The sequence below is a fragment of the Equus caballus genome, chromosome 3, assembly GCF_041296265.1.
Source record: "Equus caballus isolate H_3958 breed thoroughbred chromosome 3, TB-T2T, whole genome shotgun sequence".
Taxonomy (NCBI): domain Eukaryota; kingdom Metazoa; phylum Chordata; class Mammalia; order Perissodactyla; family Equidae; genus Equus; species Equus caballus.
In genome coordinates this window covers 10920152-10938721 of record NC_091686.1, presented here as the reverse complement: position 1 = coordinate 10938721, position 18570 = coordinate 10920152, and the positions used below count along the sequence as shown (strand labels likewise).

Here is an 18570-nt window from a genome sequence, read left to right as displayed (position 1 = left end):
AGTTTATTGCGATTAGTTTCATGGTCCAGAATATGGTCTAACCAGATCAATGTTCCATGACTCCCAGGAAAGAATTCTGCTCCTGTTGGGTGGAGTATTGTGTAAACATCAATTAGATCAAGATGGTTGAATGTGCTGTTTAAGCCTTCCATAGCCCTATTGATTTTCAGTCCACTTTTTCAGTCAGTTATTGAGGGGAGATATTAAAACACCCAACTATAATCGTGAATTTGTCTAGCTCTCCTTGCAGTTCTCCCAGTTTTTCCTGCATATACTTCGAAGCTCAGTTATTAGACACTTAAAAACATTGAGAGTTATGTCCTCCTGATGAATTGACACCTTTATCATTATGATATGACCTTCATTTACCCAGGTAATATTCTTTGCTCTGAATCCTACTTTATCTTATATTAATATAGATAATCTAGCTTCCTTTTAGTTAGTGTTAACATGATATATTTTCTTCTATTTCGTTTTAAATCTATTTATATCTTTATAGTTAAATTGTGTTTCTTATGGGCAGCATATAGTTCAATCATGCTATTTTATCAATCTGACATATCTGCCTTTTGGTTTGGGGTCTTTTTTATTTTAGTGTTTGCCTTAGGGTTCACTGTATATATCTTTAACTTATCACAGTTTACTTTCAAGGTATATATCACCACTTCATGTAAAGTGTTAAAACTTCACAATAGAATATCTTCATTTCTCTCCACTCAGCCTTTGTCATACACTTTACTTTTACATATGTTACAAATCTCACAGTGCATTGTTTGATTTTTGTTTAAACAGTTGATGATCTTGTAAAGAGATTTAAAAAACAACAAAATAATATTATATATTTGCCAATGTAGTTACCATTTCCAGTGCTCTTCATTCCTTTGTGTAGATTCATATTTCCATCTGACATGATTTTCTTTCTCCCTGAAGGACTTCCCTCAGCATTTCTTATAATGTAGGCCTGCTGGTAATTAATTATTTCAGCTTTTGTATTTCTGAAAATTCTTTATTTTACCTTCACTTTTGAAAGGTATTTTTGCTAAGTATAAAAACAGGCTGACAGGGTTTCTTGTTCATTTATTTTTGTTTTTTTTCAGTGCTTCAAAATGTTATTCCTCTGTCTTCTCTACTATATTCTTCAATGAAAAATCTGCTGTCATCCCTATCTTCCTCTGTATGTAATGTGGCTTTTTTTATGGCTCCTTTAAGATTTTTCTCTGTATTGGTGGTTTTTGACCTACTTGATTATGGTGTACCTTGCTGTAATTTTCTTCATTTTCCTTGTGGTTGGGGTTATTTGAGCTTGTTGCATCTGTAGGTTGATAGTTTTCATCAAATCCGGAAAATTTTAACCATTACTTCTTCAACTATATTTTCACTGCACCCCGCCCCTTGTGCCCTCCAATTACATGTATATTAGGCCACTTGAAGTTGTCCCACAGTTCACTGATTCTTTTTCTCACTGTATTTCATTTTGGATACTGCCTGTTGTAATGTCTTCAATTTCACTCATCATTTCTTCTGCAATGTCTAATCTACCATTAATCTCATTCACTATATTTTTCATTTTGGACATTGTAGTTTTCATCTCTAGAAGTTTCATTTGGGTCTTTTTTGTATCTTCCACATTTTTATTTAACTTTTTAGTATACAGAATACAGTTATTAGAACATTTTAATGTTATTTTCTGCTAATCCTACTATTTGCTAGTGTCAGCTTGGTTTCAGTTGGTTGATTTTTCTCCTCAACATGGTTGTACTTTCCTGCTTCATTATCTGCCTCATAGTATTTTATTGGATGTCAGACATTGTGCATTTTACCTTTTGAGGTGCTGGATATCTTCATATTCCCACAAATATTCTTACACTTTGTTAAGTTAGTTGGAAACAGTTTGATCCTTTCAGGTTCTGCTTTTAATATTTATTAGACAGAACCAATGCCATGTTTAGCCTAATGCTAACTATCTCCCAACAGTAAGGCAAGAACCTTCTTAGTTCTCTACCCAATGCCCCATGAATTATGAATTTTTCCACTCCAGTTTGTGGGAATAGGCACTATTCTTGACCCTGTGTGAGATCTGAGTACTGGTCTCTTTAATCCTTTCAGGTGGCTTTTTCCCAGCCTTGGGGAAGATTTCTCACACACCCATGTGTTTGATCAGTACTTACTGAAATACTCAAGAAATACTCCAAAGAGCTCTAGATTTCTCTGTGTGTGTGAAGCTCTTACATCTTCAGTACATTTTCTTGAAAACTATAGTTGCCTTTGTCTCTCCAAACTCTCAAGTCCATCTTCTCAACTCAGGAAGTCTTCTGGGCTCCACCTGTGTTTTCCCCTCCTGCATTGCAGCCAGGAGATTCTCAGTAAACTGGGACAATCATAGGGTTCATCTCATTTATTTCCCATCTCTCAGGAGTCACTGTCCTCCATTGCCTCATGCTTAGTGTCTTGAAAAGCATTGCTTCATATATTTTATCCAGTGTTTTTCTTTCTTTTTTTTTCAAGAAGGATGGTAAATCCATCATCTGTTACTCTATTTTTGACAGAGGTGGAAGTCTCTCTGAATAACCTTATCTGAATCATTTATGAGAGCCCTAATATTACTACTGTTTTGAAGCTGACTGTGTGCTAACTTTTTGACACATTCCTTTCCATTCATTCTATTTAAATTTTCAACAACCCAGTCAGATAAATACTCTTATTATATGTACTTTATAAATGAGGAAACAGAAAAAGTTCAAGGGAATTTTTCTTTATCATCCAGCTATTAAATGCTGGAGCCATATTTCAAACTTAAACAGTTTGATTCAAGTTGATATTCATACCTGTGTATCACAACACATCATAAGACTAACCGCAAACTAAAAAATTTTTAATCATTGCACAAGAAATTTCTACGTCTACCTATTTTTCAAACGTTGGCAATGCAATGATTAATTTTATGTGTCAACTTGACTGGGTTAAGGAATGCCCAGATAGCTGGTAAGACGTTATTTCTGGGTGTGCCTCTGAGAGTGTTTCTGGAAGAGAGTAGCATTTGAATTGGTGAACTGAGTAAAGCAGATGGACCTCCACAATGTGGGTAAGTATCATCCAATCTGTTGAGCAGCAGAATAGAACAAAAGGTAGAAGAAAGGTGAATTAACTCTCTGTCTGCTTGAGCTGAGACATCTAACTTCTGGCTCAGATGTTACCACTCCTGGTTCTTGGGCTTTTGGACTCAGATCAGGACTTATACTACAAGCCCCCTGCCCCCTGATTATCAGGCCTTTGGACTGAGACTAAATTACACCACTAGCTTTCCTGGTTCTTGAGCTTGCAGATGGCAGATCATGGGAATTCTTGGCCTCCAGAACCACATAAGCAAACTCCTATATTATATATATAATATATATCCTATTGGTTCTATTTCTCTGAAGAACTCTGAATAACATAGGCTATACTTAACAATAGAAATATAGTTTATATCACCATCCAGCACAACACATGCATGCACACACATACACACACACACACACACACACACATCCTTAAATATATAACTAAACAAAACCAAAATTTCGTGGCAAAATATTTACTGTTATTATCAGTGCTGATCTCTTATGTTTTTTCTATTTTATTATTAATTTTAATGTGATTCATTAAATTAATTTTATGATTAATTAATAGTTTTTGACTTTCAATTAGAAAAACAAAATGCCATAATGTTAATTGAATCCATTTATTCTAAGACCTCCTTCTGAGATTGCAATCTTTTTCCTGGCTTTTGTTTTTATTTTGTTTGATTGAAATTTTACAGTAATCAAGTAGATCCAAGGGCTAATTATAAGTTGGTCATATTTATCCCAGGCCTTGATATTTTGACTGATTATTAGTAGTATTTGCTATTGCTGCTATTTATTTATTTTTCAGTTTTGTGAATTTTATCACAAATTGATATGATGTGAACTGACTGGAAATGTTCGCTTTTCCTAGGAATAGTCCTCAACCAGTAATTTCAAAAGATAAAAGTTCTCATATATTCTACCAACTTATTGCAACCTCCTCAAAAAGAGATTATTTTAAAAATTATTATTAGATTTTATCTAACCTCAAGCATACTCAAATGAAACTTAGTCATATAGTTTTCTTATTTCAATATAATAAATTTAGGTTTTATTGTTTCTGATTGTGTGGCATATCATTGTTATTATTTTTATAAATTTATTGTTAGTTCAACATTTAATTGAGACTCATTGACTGTTATGGCTATTTAATTATCAACAAAGCAAAGAAAATTATTATTTAACTTTAATAAATGAAAATATTTAAGTGGCAGTCAATTAACTCTGCAAATAAAAGATATGCATTTGATTTTTATTGATAAGTTACTTTCTATATAATAATTTTTCACTTAATGAGCTATTTGAAGGAAATTGATACCAATTACTATGTCTATTAAATGCCACCATTTTCAAAAATGATCCCTAATTATCTTGCTGTAGGCTATTTTGATAAATGTGAATAAAGTATCTGCATATTTCTTATACAGCTAATATATAGCAAGAATTAAATTGGGCATTCCTTGCTTATGTAATTTTCATCTAATTATACAGGCATTAGATATGTCTCTCAAATGTTCAATAATTCTCTCTTTACAATCAACTTATGTTTAATTAAAAAGCAGTGACAAACCTACTAACTCTGCATTAATTACTCACTTGTGATATAAAATTAATAGCAGGTCTAAATTATTTTAAGTGATTTAAGGATTTCCAATATACCCCCTCAACTTCAAAGTTGCTTAATTCAAACAAACAAGAAATAAAAACATTATGTTGATTAAATATTTTCCTGTTAAATAATAATAAGTTTGCTTTTCTGTTTATTTTAATCTTGGAATACAATATACTAACACTAAACTTACAAAACAATAAAGACAAGTCGATTGGGTTTGGAGACCCAGTTGACCTATGAAGCAGTGTGGAGAAAAAGCGTGACCCAAGAGGAACATTCACGATGCTCTGAACCAATAATATTATTTATCTGGAAGTTGTTTAAATATGAGAAATAGAGAGTACACGGTTGGCAATAAGAGCAAAAATCAGTAACAAATATTGTGTGAGACACCAAAATGGAAGAGCGCTAAAGATATTAGTAAAACTTTTCTCTTACTTAAGATCAACTCTCTTAGCAAGTTTCAAGTATACAATACAGCATTATTAACCATAGTCATCAGGCTGTGCATTAGATCTCCAGAACTTATTTATCTGATAACTGAAAGTTTATACTCTTTCACCAACATCTCCCCATTTCCCCCACCCATCGGCTCCTGTTAACCACCATTCTACTCTCTGCTTCTATGAGTTTAACATTTTTAGATTCCACATATAAGTGAGATTATGCAGTATTTTTCTTCCTGTATCTGACTTATTTCACTTAGCATAATCTCCCCCAGGTTCACCCATGTCCTTACAAATGGCAGGGTTTCCTCCTTCTTTATGGCTTAATATTCCATTGTGTGTATATATATATATGTATGCATATACACCACATTTTCTTTATCCATTCTTCTATCGAAGGACACAGATTGTTTCCATATCTTGACAACTGTAAATAATGCTGCAGTGAACATAGGAGTGCAGATATATCTTTAAGATAGTGATTTTATTTCCTTTGGATAAATACCTTTTGCTTAATATTTTCCTTTGGATAAATATTTCCTTTGGATAAGTGGGATTGCTGGATCATATGGTAGTTCTATATTTAATTTTTTGAGAAACCTCCATACTGTTTTCCATAGTAGTTGTTATCAATTTATATTCCCACCAACAATATACAAGAGTTCCCTTTTCTCCACATCTCACCAACACTCATTATCTTCTGTCTTTTTGATAATAGCTACCCTAACAAGTGTGAGGTGATATCTCATTGTTGTTTTGATTTGCATTTCCCTGATGACGAGTGATGCTGAGCATCTTTTCATATACCTCTTGGCCATTTGTATGTCTTCTTTTGAGAAATGCCTATTCAGGTCCTTAGCCCATTTTTTAATTGGGTTATTTGGTTTTTTGCTTTCAAGTTGTTTGAGTTCCTCTTTCTTAGTCTTTTCTACTGTCTATGTCATTACTATATATAAAAGCCAAGTTTCTTAAATTTAGTTATAAAATAAAAGGTTAAAACATTTTTTAAAAAATCTCTTACTGAGGGCAGAAAATGACAAGATCTGATAGCTAGAGTTGTACTTCATCTTGAAAAACCTTCCTCTATCCAATTCAGCATCGGGCTCCTTGGTCCTTGGCTGTTCTACTATCCTATAAGGCCCCACAAGCTTTCTTCGAAATCCTCATTACAAGAAGCAATGTAAGCGAACATCTGTTCCTTCCAACCAAACGACTTTTACACAATGAGATTTCTCTTTTTGACCACGACATTAGCAAATATTTGCGTAATTATATACAATGCCCAATCATGTTGATATACAGTATACACGACAATTCATATACTCTCAGTGGGAATGAAAATTGTTCCACTTTCCTGCACAGAAATTTTACTTGTAAGATTTTATCCAAAAATTATAACAAAGGATTGGTGTAAAGATTTAGTGAGGAAATTTTTCAGAGGTTTGTATATAAAATGCCAATAATAAGAGACTGGTAAAATAAACTGTAGTGTGATAGAATTCTATAGTCATTAAAAGTGGTTTTATAAATGAATTTTATTGCCCTAGAAATATGAAAATGAAGTAATAAATGACAATAAAAATTATAACCCAATATGTATGGTTCCTTTTGTTAAAAATAAGGTGCAATCTTAAATATCTGTATACAAATATATAATCTAGATGAGTACTGAGGCCAACACGTTAAAAGTCATCTCATAGTGGCAAAATTGAGTGATTTCCTTATTTTTTGTGTCTGAATTTTCTAAATTTCTTCTCTAAATATGTTTAACGTGTATAATCAAAACAAACTGAGGGTTAGAAATATAAAAGCAGCGATTGTTCCTAGGTGTTAGGATTATACTTTTACCTTAATTCTCTATAATGAGCAAGTATTACTTTTATAATGGAAAATAAGTTTTATTTTAAAAAACAGCATAGGTATAATGTAAATGAAAGAATAAGTTTGATTCCACAAGAGACTTTATTAGGATTATGATATACTATTGTTAAATCTTGCATGAACCATTCTGTTGTTAAAACACACCACTGTAGAAACAATTTTCCAAAAAGAAATAGTATAATACAGTCACGAGCCACATAGCAACGTTTCGGTCAATGACAGACTGCATATATGATGGTGGTCCCACTGTCCTATATATAGCCTAGGTGTGTAGTAGGCTATACCATTTTGGTTGGTGTAAGTACACCCTATGATGTTCACACAAGGACAAAATTGCCTAACAATTGCATTTCTCAGAACATATGCCCATCATTAAGTGACATATGACTATATAAGCTTATTCAGCAGCAAGGATTTTCAATTACAAATTGATCTCCATGGGCTTTGTAATACGCAAAGGTAATTTTCCTCTTTGGATATGAAAAACAAATTCCAAGATATGTCATGGTAAATCCACCATCACTAGCATTGCCACCAGGAATTGCCATTTGCCACCCTCATTGAATAAATCATTCTTTTCTCTAGCCAGAAGTTTGATGGTAACTCAAATATCGTCCATATATCTAATTATATTGTTGCTAACGTCATCAATGGAGAATAAATTTTCTATATGCAACACGTAATATGAAAGTGTTCATTTAATAAGCAAGAAAAGTATTTTTTTTGGATGACTACAGGAGTACTTTCAATCTCATAAGACCAATCAAGGCTTTCTAATAGGCATACTTTCTAGAACTTCCAGTCCCTTACCATGTTTTTAATATAAAGTTTCACTTATTTCTTTTTCTTTATATAAGAGTCAAAAAATTCCAGCACTGTATCTGTACTAAATACATCTAATTTTTTTCCATAGACTCTCACAGATCTGTGCCCCCACACGCATCTATTCTTTTCCAGACTCCATGTTTCATGGATCCAATTCCTCCCCAGGCCATTTTGATGGTTTGATTAACTCTCAATTAGAGTATATTTCAGTAGACTGATGTCATGGGTTTGATTCTCCAAACTCAATTAATACTGCTCTATTTTGAGGCTAATAGACAGGTGTTCTAATCATGGCCATCCATTTCACAAATGGTGGTAGTGACAAAGGGATTAAGAAAAACAGCACTGAACCAAAACTAACTTTTCCCAACTTACTGAAAAACACACAGTAGCATGGCTCCTTGAACACAGCAGTCATTCATTCATTCAACAAGTACTGAGACCTAGCATGTCCCAGGCATTCTTAGGAGTTCTAGAAATATACAAGTGAATACAACAATGTCACTGCCTTCATCGACATGCCTCTCATATTTTAGAATTGGCTTTCAATGTTGTAAAAGCTCTAATTGTCAGAATCTTTAACTCATGTCCCAAGGCAAGAATGTTCTAACTGCTCATTTAATTCTTAGTGGATTTTTAAAATACCTTGGGGCATCCAAAAGAGACAAGATGAGGATCCCCATACACTTTCCTCTCCGTTCTCCAGCATTCAATTCTCTAAGAAGCTACCTGCTTTAAGCAGAGAAACTTTATTTTGGGTTCAACACACTGAAGTTCTGTATAAGATTTCATTTGGCAATTAGGTTCCATAAGAGAGAAAAAGCAGGGCCATCCTGGTGGTGTAGTGGTTGAGTTCACATGCTCTGCTTTGGCAGCCTGGGGTTCGCAGATTTGGATCTCAAGGACCTACATATCATTTATCAAGCCATGCTGTGGCAGGCATCCCACATATAAAACAGAGGAAGATGGGCACAGATGTGAGCTCAAGTCTAATCTTCCTCAACCAAAGAAAAAAAAGGAGGGACAAGTTACAGCTCCTGTATAGGTGAAAAGCAAAGACCCCAAAGACAAAGATTTAAAAATGAACTTCGAAAGAATCAGATGTCACAAAGTCCTCAGAGTATCACTGTTTTCTGAATTGCAGATCCCCTTGGAGGATATAGCCCTATGCCTGCACAGACTCTAAGAACTTCTGGATAGAAGAGAATCAGTGACTAACACACCTTAGCCCAGTGCCCAGGTACTTAGTGCATTCATAAAGATGACCCGCTCTGAGCTACAGAAAAGGGGTTCCCTGAATTCTACTCACTTCTCCTATCGTATAGAGAAGGTTATTACTATTAATTTTGCCTCTGTACTGAACATCTCTTACACATTGCTTCAAATCATATCAGTCTCATCTCTTTTTCCAACCTCAACACTGTAAGTAGGTTCATGCAGATCCAACCTAACAGCACATTGCTCATCCTTCTTCAGGGATTGCCAAAGCTGTGCTTGACACTGACATAGGAGACACCTGAAATGCACCCTTCCCACCCCTGCTACCTCAGACGGTTCTGAGTTTTGAGACATTCATTAAGATTTCAAAAGTTCCCAAAGAACCAGCCATCCTATATCTTGGTCAAGTTGGTTACACATCCTTCTATTAATGGTCCTTCTTTCCCTCTTCCACTACCTCTATCCCTCACACCTGCTCCCTCAGATCACATTCCCAAATTAACAACCTGCAAGTAAGCCTTTGATTTCAGCTCTGATTTGGGAGAAGGACAGCTTCTCTGTTGTCTTAGAAGGCAGCTTAAGAAGTAACATCAGCAATATGGCAGACTAGGAGGTCTCAACACTTGTTCCTCCATAAAAATATTGATTAAACAACCACCAATGAAAATAGCTCTGGGAGAGTTCCTAAGTACAATGAAGAAGATGCGACAAGTGGAACACAAAAACTGAGGATGAAAAAGAAAAAGAAAGAAAGAAAAAACCCTAAGGATGGCACATGAAAAAGCATAGGAAGCATTTACCCATGTCATACTAACCCCTAGTCCAGCATAACTCTTCCTCTCATCAAGGAAAAAGAGAGCAAGAGACCCCAGCAGCCTTCACCATGAGGACCCAAGCTGCCCCTGCCACCACTGTAGACACCTGCAGCCTTGGCCACCAGGGAACCCCATCTCTCTCAACACTGACATCAGCTCATGGAGCTGCCTGGAGTTGACCCTACTGCATGCTCCCACCACCGCCAGGGCCAACGCCACCATTGTATCCCCAAAGGTCAGAGCTGCCACACTCCGCCTACCTGGTACCCTTGTACTCACCCAGAGGTGAAGGTCTTTCCCTACGAAGGCCAGCCCATGAAGTCAGAAAGAGGTGATTGCTCCTTCAAATATGCTGACAGGAACATGTAAAGCTATAAGGAACATGAAAAATCAAAGAAACATGACATCACCAAAGGAACGCAGTAATTTTCAAGCAACTGATCCCAAAGATATGGAGTATCTACGGATTGCCTGACAAAGAATTCCAAATAATTGTTTAAAGAAGCTCAGTGAGCTATGAGAGAACACAGACAACTGGACAAAGTCAGGAAAACAATATAGGAACAAAATGAGAAGATCAACAAAGAGATAGAAATCAGAAAAAAAAAAAAGAAATTCTGGAGCTGAAGACTACAATAAATAAAATGAAAAATGCAACAGAGAGCTTCAACAGCAAAGTCAATCAAGCAAAGAGAAAATCCGTGAACTCAAAGTCATTTGAAATTATCCATTGGTAGGATAAAAAAGGAAAAAAGCTTAAAAAAGAGCACAGAAAGCCTACAAGATTTGGATCCTGGGCGCTGACCAATACACCACTCATCAAGCCATGCTGTTGCAGCATCTCAAATCAAAATAGAGGAAGATTGGCAGAGATGTTAGCTCAACAACAATCTTTCTCAAGCAAAAAGAGGAAGATTGGCAGCAGATGGTATATCAAGGCCAATCTTCCTCACCAAAAAAAGAAAAAAAAGGAAAAGCAATGTACACATTATGGGAGTCCCAGAAGGAGAAGGGGTGGGGGCAGAAAGCTCATTTAAAGACATAATGGCTGAAAATTTCCAAAATCTCAAGAGGAAAATGGATATCCAGATTCGTGAAGCTCAAAAGTCCCCAAATGGATTAACTCAAAGAATATTTCTTTGGTACACATTATAAACAAACTGTCAAAAGTCAAGGACAAGAAACTTTTGACAGCAGCAAGAGAAAAACTACTCATTATACATAAGAGAACCCACATAAGACATCAGCAGATTTCTCAGCAAAAACCTTGCAGGCCAGGAGAGAGGTGGATGATAGAGTCAAAGTACTGAAAGAAAAATTGCCAACTAAGAATACTGTACCTGTACATTTTTCACATAAACCAACCCAAAGTAGATTAGAGATTTAAACGTAAGACATGAAACATAAAACTCCTAGAAAAAAATATAGGGAAAAAGTTCCCTGATGTTTGTCTTGGCAATTAATTTTTGGATATGACACCAAAAGCACAGGCCTAAAAAAGCAAAATTAAGCAAGTGGAATTGCAACAAACTAAAAAGCTTCTGCACAGCGAAGGAAATGGTCAAGAAAATGAAAAAACAATCTATGGAATGGGAGAAAATATTTGCAAACCATATATCTGATAAAAGGTTAATATCCAAAATGTATAAGGAATTTATACAACTCAAAAGCAAAAAAACAAGTAACCCAATTTAAAAATGGGCAAGGGATTTGAATAGACATTTTTCCAAAGAAGACATACAAATGGCCGCAGGTATATGAAAAGGTGCTTGATATCTCTAATCATCAGGGAATTGCAAATCAAAACCACAATGTGATATCACCTCACACCTATTAGAATGACTATTTTTTTTTAAAAAAAAAAAAAGATAAGTGTTGGTGAGGATATGAGAGAAGGAAAGCCTTGTACACTCTTAACGGAAAACAGTATAGTTCCTCAAAAAATTAAAAATAGAACTACTGTATGATCTAGAAATCCCACTTCTGGGTATTTATCCAAAGATATTGAAATCAGGATACTGAAGAGATACCTGCAGCCCCATGTTTACTGCAGCATTACTAACAATAACCAAGTCATGAAAACAACCTAAATGTCCATCAATGAATGAATAAAGAAAATGTGGTATATACATACAACAAAATATGATTCTGCCTTACAAAAGAAGGACACCCCTCCATTTGGGACAATATGGTTGAACCAGGAGGACCTTATGCTAAGTGAAATGTCAGACTCAGAGTGACAGTACTGCATAATCTCACATATGCAGAATCTAAAAAAGTCAAACTCGCAGAAGCAGACAGTAGAATGGCGGTTGCCAGGGGCTGACAGATGGAGGAAACGGAGAGATGTTGGTCAAAGGGTACAAACTCTCAGTTATACGGTAAGTTCTGGAGATCGAATGTACAGCATGGGGGCTATAATTAACAATACTGTATTGTATACTTAAAACCTGCTAAAAGGGTAGACCCTCAGTGTTCTCACCACACACACAAAGAAGAAGACGGTAACTATTTGAGGTAATGGATGCATTAATTAGCTTGATCATAAGGATCACTTCATGATGTATACATATATCAAATTATCAAGTCATACATCTCAAATACACACAATTTTTAATCAGCAAGTATGCCTCAATAAAGCTGAAATAAAAGAAGGCAGTTTGATGTAGAGAGAACATAGGCCACATCGTCCTGCAGATCCTGGGATCCAACCTTAGTTAACAATGGGTTCGATGCATGGCTCTAGACAAGGTGTATAATCTAGACACCTTTTAAGAAGTGTGAAGAATAAATAAATAAGGTTATATAGTTGTTAGCTTCCAGACTGCAAGATCCCTCTCCACCACACAAACGGCTATTTTCAGCCGGTTGTAGACTCCACATAGACAATGAAGTAGAAGTTGAAGCATACAAAATATTCTTCTGTAGGGGCCGGCTCCGTGGCCAAGTGGTTAAGTTCGCGCCCTCCGCTGCAGGCGGCCCAGTGTTTCGTTGGTTCGAGTCCTGGGCACGGACATGACACTGCTCATCAAACCACGCTGAGGCAGCGTCCCACATGCCACAACTAGAAGGACCCACAATGAAGAATATACAACTATGTACCGGGGGGCTTTGGGGAGAAAAAGGAAAAAAATAAAATCTTTAAAAATATATATATTCTTCTGTAAATAGTATTTCCTCTTCTTTCCCAGAAGTTTACTTGTTTACATTGGAGGCTTTTTCTCCTTTAGAATTAGATAGCCTTGGCTAACTTGCTTTGCAGACAATGTTAGTGCCAAGTAGTTACTATTTTAAGAAGATTTCAGATTCTGCAACTCATGCCCTTTTAATTTTTCAAAAAAATATCTAGACTTGGCAGTAACTCTTTCAAGAAGATCCATAAAGTAAGAAGTGAAAAGAAACAATGGTTTGAGAAGACAGCAGGAGCGTAGGAGTGTGACCAAGGGGCAGCAGGGAAAGAGAAGCATTGCTGAGAGTCACTGAGGTCCCAGCTGAGACTAGCTGGCAGCTAAATTCTGGCCAATTTAATCAGCAAAGTTCTAAGAATGTGCTTTCTCTGATCTCACCAAAGCATTGTTCACTGGCTTCCTATTCTTATCCCTATCACAAACAGCACTTATCACACTAAAATGTAATTATTTCCTTATCTTCATCATTCATTAGAAAACTCTACAAAACATGGGGAACCTTCTGCCCAGAAAAAAAATTGGTGCTTACATGTCCAATATTTTGCGTATACTTACAAGAAGTCCATTTACCTTGAATTAAGGGTCTCTGTATTTGACTATGAGCATATGGAGAGAAGAGCTCAAAACACATTAAACTTTGTATCTCCAACACACAATGCCTGGTACATGGGATCCATTCAAAAGTATTATTGAGAGAATTGATGAAGAAATGTTTTTCAACTTGGGAAGAGAATGGAATAAATCATACAAGGGCTAAGGTTTGGAGGAGCAGGAATCATGCATAAACAAAAGGATGAGGAAGTGTTAAGACAAAATGAATTAGGTTGTGTGAAAAGGCAGATAAATGATGTAAAGGCAAAGAAGATTGATGGTGTGAGACTATGAGTAAGTTTGGGGTATATGGAAGAGAGCAGAAGAAGCTGGGGAATATTGTGGTCAGAGAAAGCAATCTCTGACATTGAAGATATTTTGAATTATTGTCACATGACTGTCAGCAACAGAAATAAATTCTTTGGGTAGTGAGTAAATTAGTCTTTGTACACAAATAGAAATATATACTGAAAAAACTATTACAAACTCTTGATATATAATGAGTAGATCAGTAGACCTCATTTATTCTATAAAGAAAAGACTTCAGAAATACAACAAAGAATCCTAAAATTCATATGGAGCAACAAAAGACTCTGAATTGCTAAAGCAATCCTGAGAAAAAAGAACAAAGCTGCAGGCATTACAATCCCTGACTTCAAAACATACTACAAAGTTACAGTAATCAAAACAGCATGGTACTGGTACAAAAACAGTTGCACAGATCAATAGAACCAAATTGAAAGCCCAGAAATAAAACCACACATCTATGGACAGCTAATCTTTGACAAAGGAGCTGAGGGTATACAATGGAAAAAAGAAAGTCTTTTCAACAAATGGTGCTGGGAAAACTGGAAAGCCACATGTAAAAGAATGAAAATTACCCACTGTTTTTAACCATTCACAAAAATAAACTCAAAATGGATCAAAGACCTAAAGGTAAGACCTGAAATCATAAGGCTTCTAGAAGAAAATATAGGCAGTACACTCTTTGACATCAGTATTAAAAGGATCTTGTAGAATACCATGTCTTCTCAGACAAGGGAAACAATAGAAAGAATAAGCAAATGGGACTTCATCAGACTAAAGAGCTTCTTCAAGGCAAGGGAAAACAGGATTGAAACAAAAAAACTACCCACTAATTGGGAAAAAATATTTGTAAGTCATATATCGAACAAAGGGTTAATCTCCATAATATACAAAGAACTCACACAACTCAACAACAAAAAATCAAACAACCCGATCAAAAAACGGGCAGGAGACATGAACACATTTCTCCAAAGAAGAAATAGGAATGGCCAATAGGCACATGAAAAGATGTTCATCATCACTGATCATCAGGGGAACGCAAATCAAAACTATACTAAGATATCACCTTACACCCATTAGAATGGCAAAAATAACCAAAACAAAAAGTAACAAATGTTGGAGAGGATGTGGAAAAAAAGGAACCCTCATCCACTGCTGGTGGGAATGCAAACTGGTGCAGCCACTATGGAAAACAGTATGGAGATTCCTCAAAAAATTAAAAATAGAAATACCATATGACCCAGCCATCCCACTACTGGGTATCTATCCAAAGAGCCTGAAGTCAGCAATTCCAAAAGTCCCATGCACCCCTATGTTCATTGCAGCATTATTTACAATAGCCAAGACATGGAAGCAACCTAAGTGCCCATGAACTGATGATTGGATAAAGAAGATATGATATATATATACAACGGAATATTGTTCAGCCATAAAAAAGAATAAAATTGTCCCATTCACAACAACATGGATGGACCTTGAGGGAATTATGTTAAGTGAAATAAGCCAGATAGAGAAGGACAATCTCTGTACGACTCCACTCATAGGTGGAAGCTAAACATGTAGACAAAGAGAACAGATTAGTGGCTACCAGGAGAAAGAGGAGGTAGGGGGTAGGCACAGAGGGTGAAGTGGTTCACCTACAACACAGCTGACAAACAATAACGTACAACTGAAATTTCACAAGATTGTAAACTATCATAAACTCCATAAAAATTTTTTTTTTAAAAAAAGAGAAAAAACTTCAAATGAAAAAAATAGTAGGAAGCAGAAGTAAGACTTTATCATCCTATGATGCTTTATCAAGTTATCCCTACTGAGGTTCAATCTTAATTATTTTCTGCAGCTTATAACAGTGACCACTAGGAAAATAACTGTGTGATGGATTTTGTTCCTGTACAATAATTGTTTATCTCTCCAAAACATAGAAAATTCAGAATATAGCCAACCATCCTTCCATCTGTCTACCATCCAACCATCCAATTATTCATTGAACAAACATTGCTTACCAGTACATCCCAGAGTCTGGTACGCAGGATTTGCTCAACGAATCAAACACTTGTGAACTGAGCACCTCGTTAACGCTAAGTTTACAAATATGAACAAGATGAACAAGCGCCATCCAACACTGAAGACCTCACAACTTAGAAGAGAGAGTTGAAGATGGAAACAAGTAGCCATAATGCATTTTGAGGGAAATGTAGCCAGGGTGTACACCTTCATCTTTTTTAAAAAATATTTTATTTTTTAAGATTATATAAATTCAGATTTATTTTGGGCAAATGTGGAAAGATGTTAGCAAAAATCATAAGCATTTATAAACAATAGAATAACCAAGTTAGGCCAAGTTTTAAAAGTAATTTTTATACCTAGGTACAGTTTAAAGACACCTTATCATAAAACTGACTGTCTTATCCATCAGATCTTAACTCTGGCTTTTTCTAATGGGGCTAAACAGGTTACACAGACTTCATTTCTGGGCAAGATGTGCTGTGATGTGTCTTGAGTCAGTGCTGCAAACGCCAGTCAAGGTTTCATACCAACAGACGTCCTCACCCAGCATCTGCGGCTGACTGAGAATAAGCCTTTTAAGAACTTGCAAGGAATCCTTTTTTTTAAATAGCTAAAGAAAAAAATAATAAAAATAAAATATATTTATAACAGTGACTTTCCAACTTTTATCTGCATATTTCCTGTTCAAACCATGTCCCGTGGGTCTCTCTCTGCGCAAAGGGAAATATTTCTCTCCTCCACGTGACGAGGATGCCTGTATTTCTCTCCATTCCCAGCTCCAGTAGAATGTCGACTTGTGATTAACAAGGAGAACAAATCATGGAGAAATGGGCTATTTTTCCACATGGCATGTTTCCCCATGACTGCCTTTTTCCTGGTCTGGAAGAAAAGTTTCCATGACAACCAAGTTGCTAACATTCGCTCCCCACCGGCTGACTTGCTTGCCTCCCAAATGATCAGCTGGATATTGTGTTAAAATTATTTTACAGAGACTTGCTAATCTGCAGGGATTATTTGCCTGTCTATTTTTGAGAAACTGGCTCCTTGGCAGAAACTCCTCAAATCGGGCTTTCTCTTCTGGTCCTTTAAAAGCATAATCTCAACCAAACAGAAATGAGATTATCAACTAAACAGAAATGAGATTAAGTTAACGTTAGACATCACCTTGTGGGAAATAAATATGAATATGAACCTTCCTTCCCCGTGAAGGGCACGTAAGTGCTTTGAGGGCAGAACTAAACTTTATTCTTCTTCCCCTCCTATGTGCGTACCACATGGTGTGGCAGGTGGTATCCATAAAATGAATGTTGAACATTCCATCACCTGAGCTTCTCCAAAAAGGGTATTTATGTTTAGGTTGATGCGTTGAGGCAGAATCAACCTCCTAGTAATGGAATAATCTTCTTATTCTTAAAAATATCTGTCTACAAAAAAGTAAGAAATTTGCAGTAGAGTATTATTACATACCAATTGTGAAGCCTGTGTATATAAGAAAGACTGGAAGGAAATACACTAAAATATTTACAATTATGTTTAACAGGTGGAAGTATGGGAGTATTTCTTCTGATTTTTCTCAATTCAATATTTTGTTGCTGTTGTTAACTAAATGAATTTTTCTGTTGTGTATTGTCTTAGTCCTTTCAGGCTGATAGAAAAAGATACCACAGACTGGGTAGTTTATAAACAACAAACATTTGTTTCTCACAGATCCAGAGGCTGGGAGTCCAGGATCAAGGCAACAGCATGGTCGCATCTTGATGAGGGTCTGCTCCCTGGTTCATAGCCAGAGCCTTCTCACTGTTTCCTTATATAGTGGAAGGTGCAAGGGATCTCTGTGGGGTCTCTTACAAGAACACTAATCCCAGGGGCCAGCCCTGTGACCGAGTGGTTAAGTTCGCGCGCTTTGCTTTGGCGGCCCAGGGTTTCACTGGTTCGAATCCTGGGCGCAGACATGGCACCGCTCGTCAAGCCATGCTGGGGTGGCGTCCCACATGCCACAGCTGGAAGGACCCACAACTAAAAATACACAGCTATGTACCCAGGGGGTTTGGGGAGAAAAAGGAAAAATAAAATCTTTAAGAAAAAGAAAAAAAAAACCACTAATCCCATTTATGAGGGCTCCACCCTCAGGACCTAGTACCCCCATGGTCCTACCTCGTAATACCATCACTTCAGGCATTAGGATGTCATCATGTGAATTTTAGGGAGACACAAACATTCGGATCATGGCAAGCATCTACCATGTTCAAGGTAATGTACTGTCCCCCAGGGTCAGAAAGATTAACAAATCTCTCTCATATTCAGAAACATGACAAGAAGAGATGAGCTAAGTAGAAGACCATTTGCTAGAAAGGTTATCTACCCTGACATGCATATCAGCTGGTATTAGGACTACATCCTGTGGTGTGATGAAGATCAGATGGGGTTGTGGAAAAGGGTGAACAAACCCTTTTCTCCTTCTCTAAAGACAAATCTGATCTTAGGTTAACTTTCTTGCTCTTTCTCCTGAAAACTTGATAACAAGGTAGAATCTCATTTGTATTACCAGGCAACATTATTTATGGTAAAAATGGC

General features: G+C 36.3%; 1 long non-coding RNA gene across 1 annotated transcript in view; it reads right to left on the bottom strand.

Annotated features, from left to right (window-relative positions):
• LOC138923575 (uncharacterized) overlaps positions 1-18570 on the bottom strand; it is a 33254-nt gene that overhangs the window by 12467 nt on the left and 2217 nt on the right. The window contains exon 2 of the long non-coding RNA XR_011437340.1: positions 10181-10272. This is a non-coding gene — a long non-coding RNA (uncharacterized lncRNA). The remainder of the gene's footprint in view (positions 1-10180; positions 10273-18570) is intronic.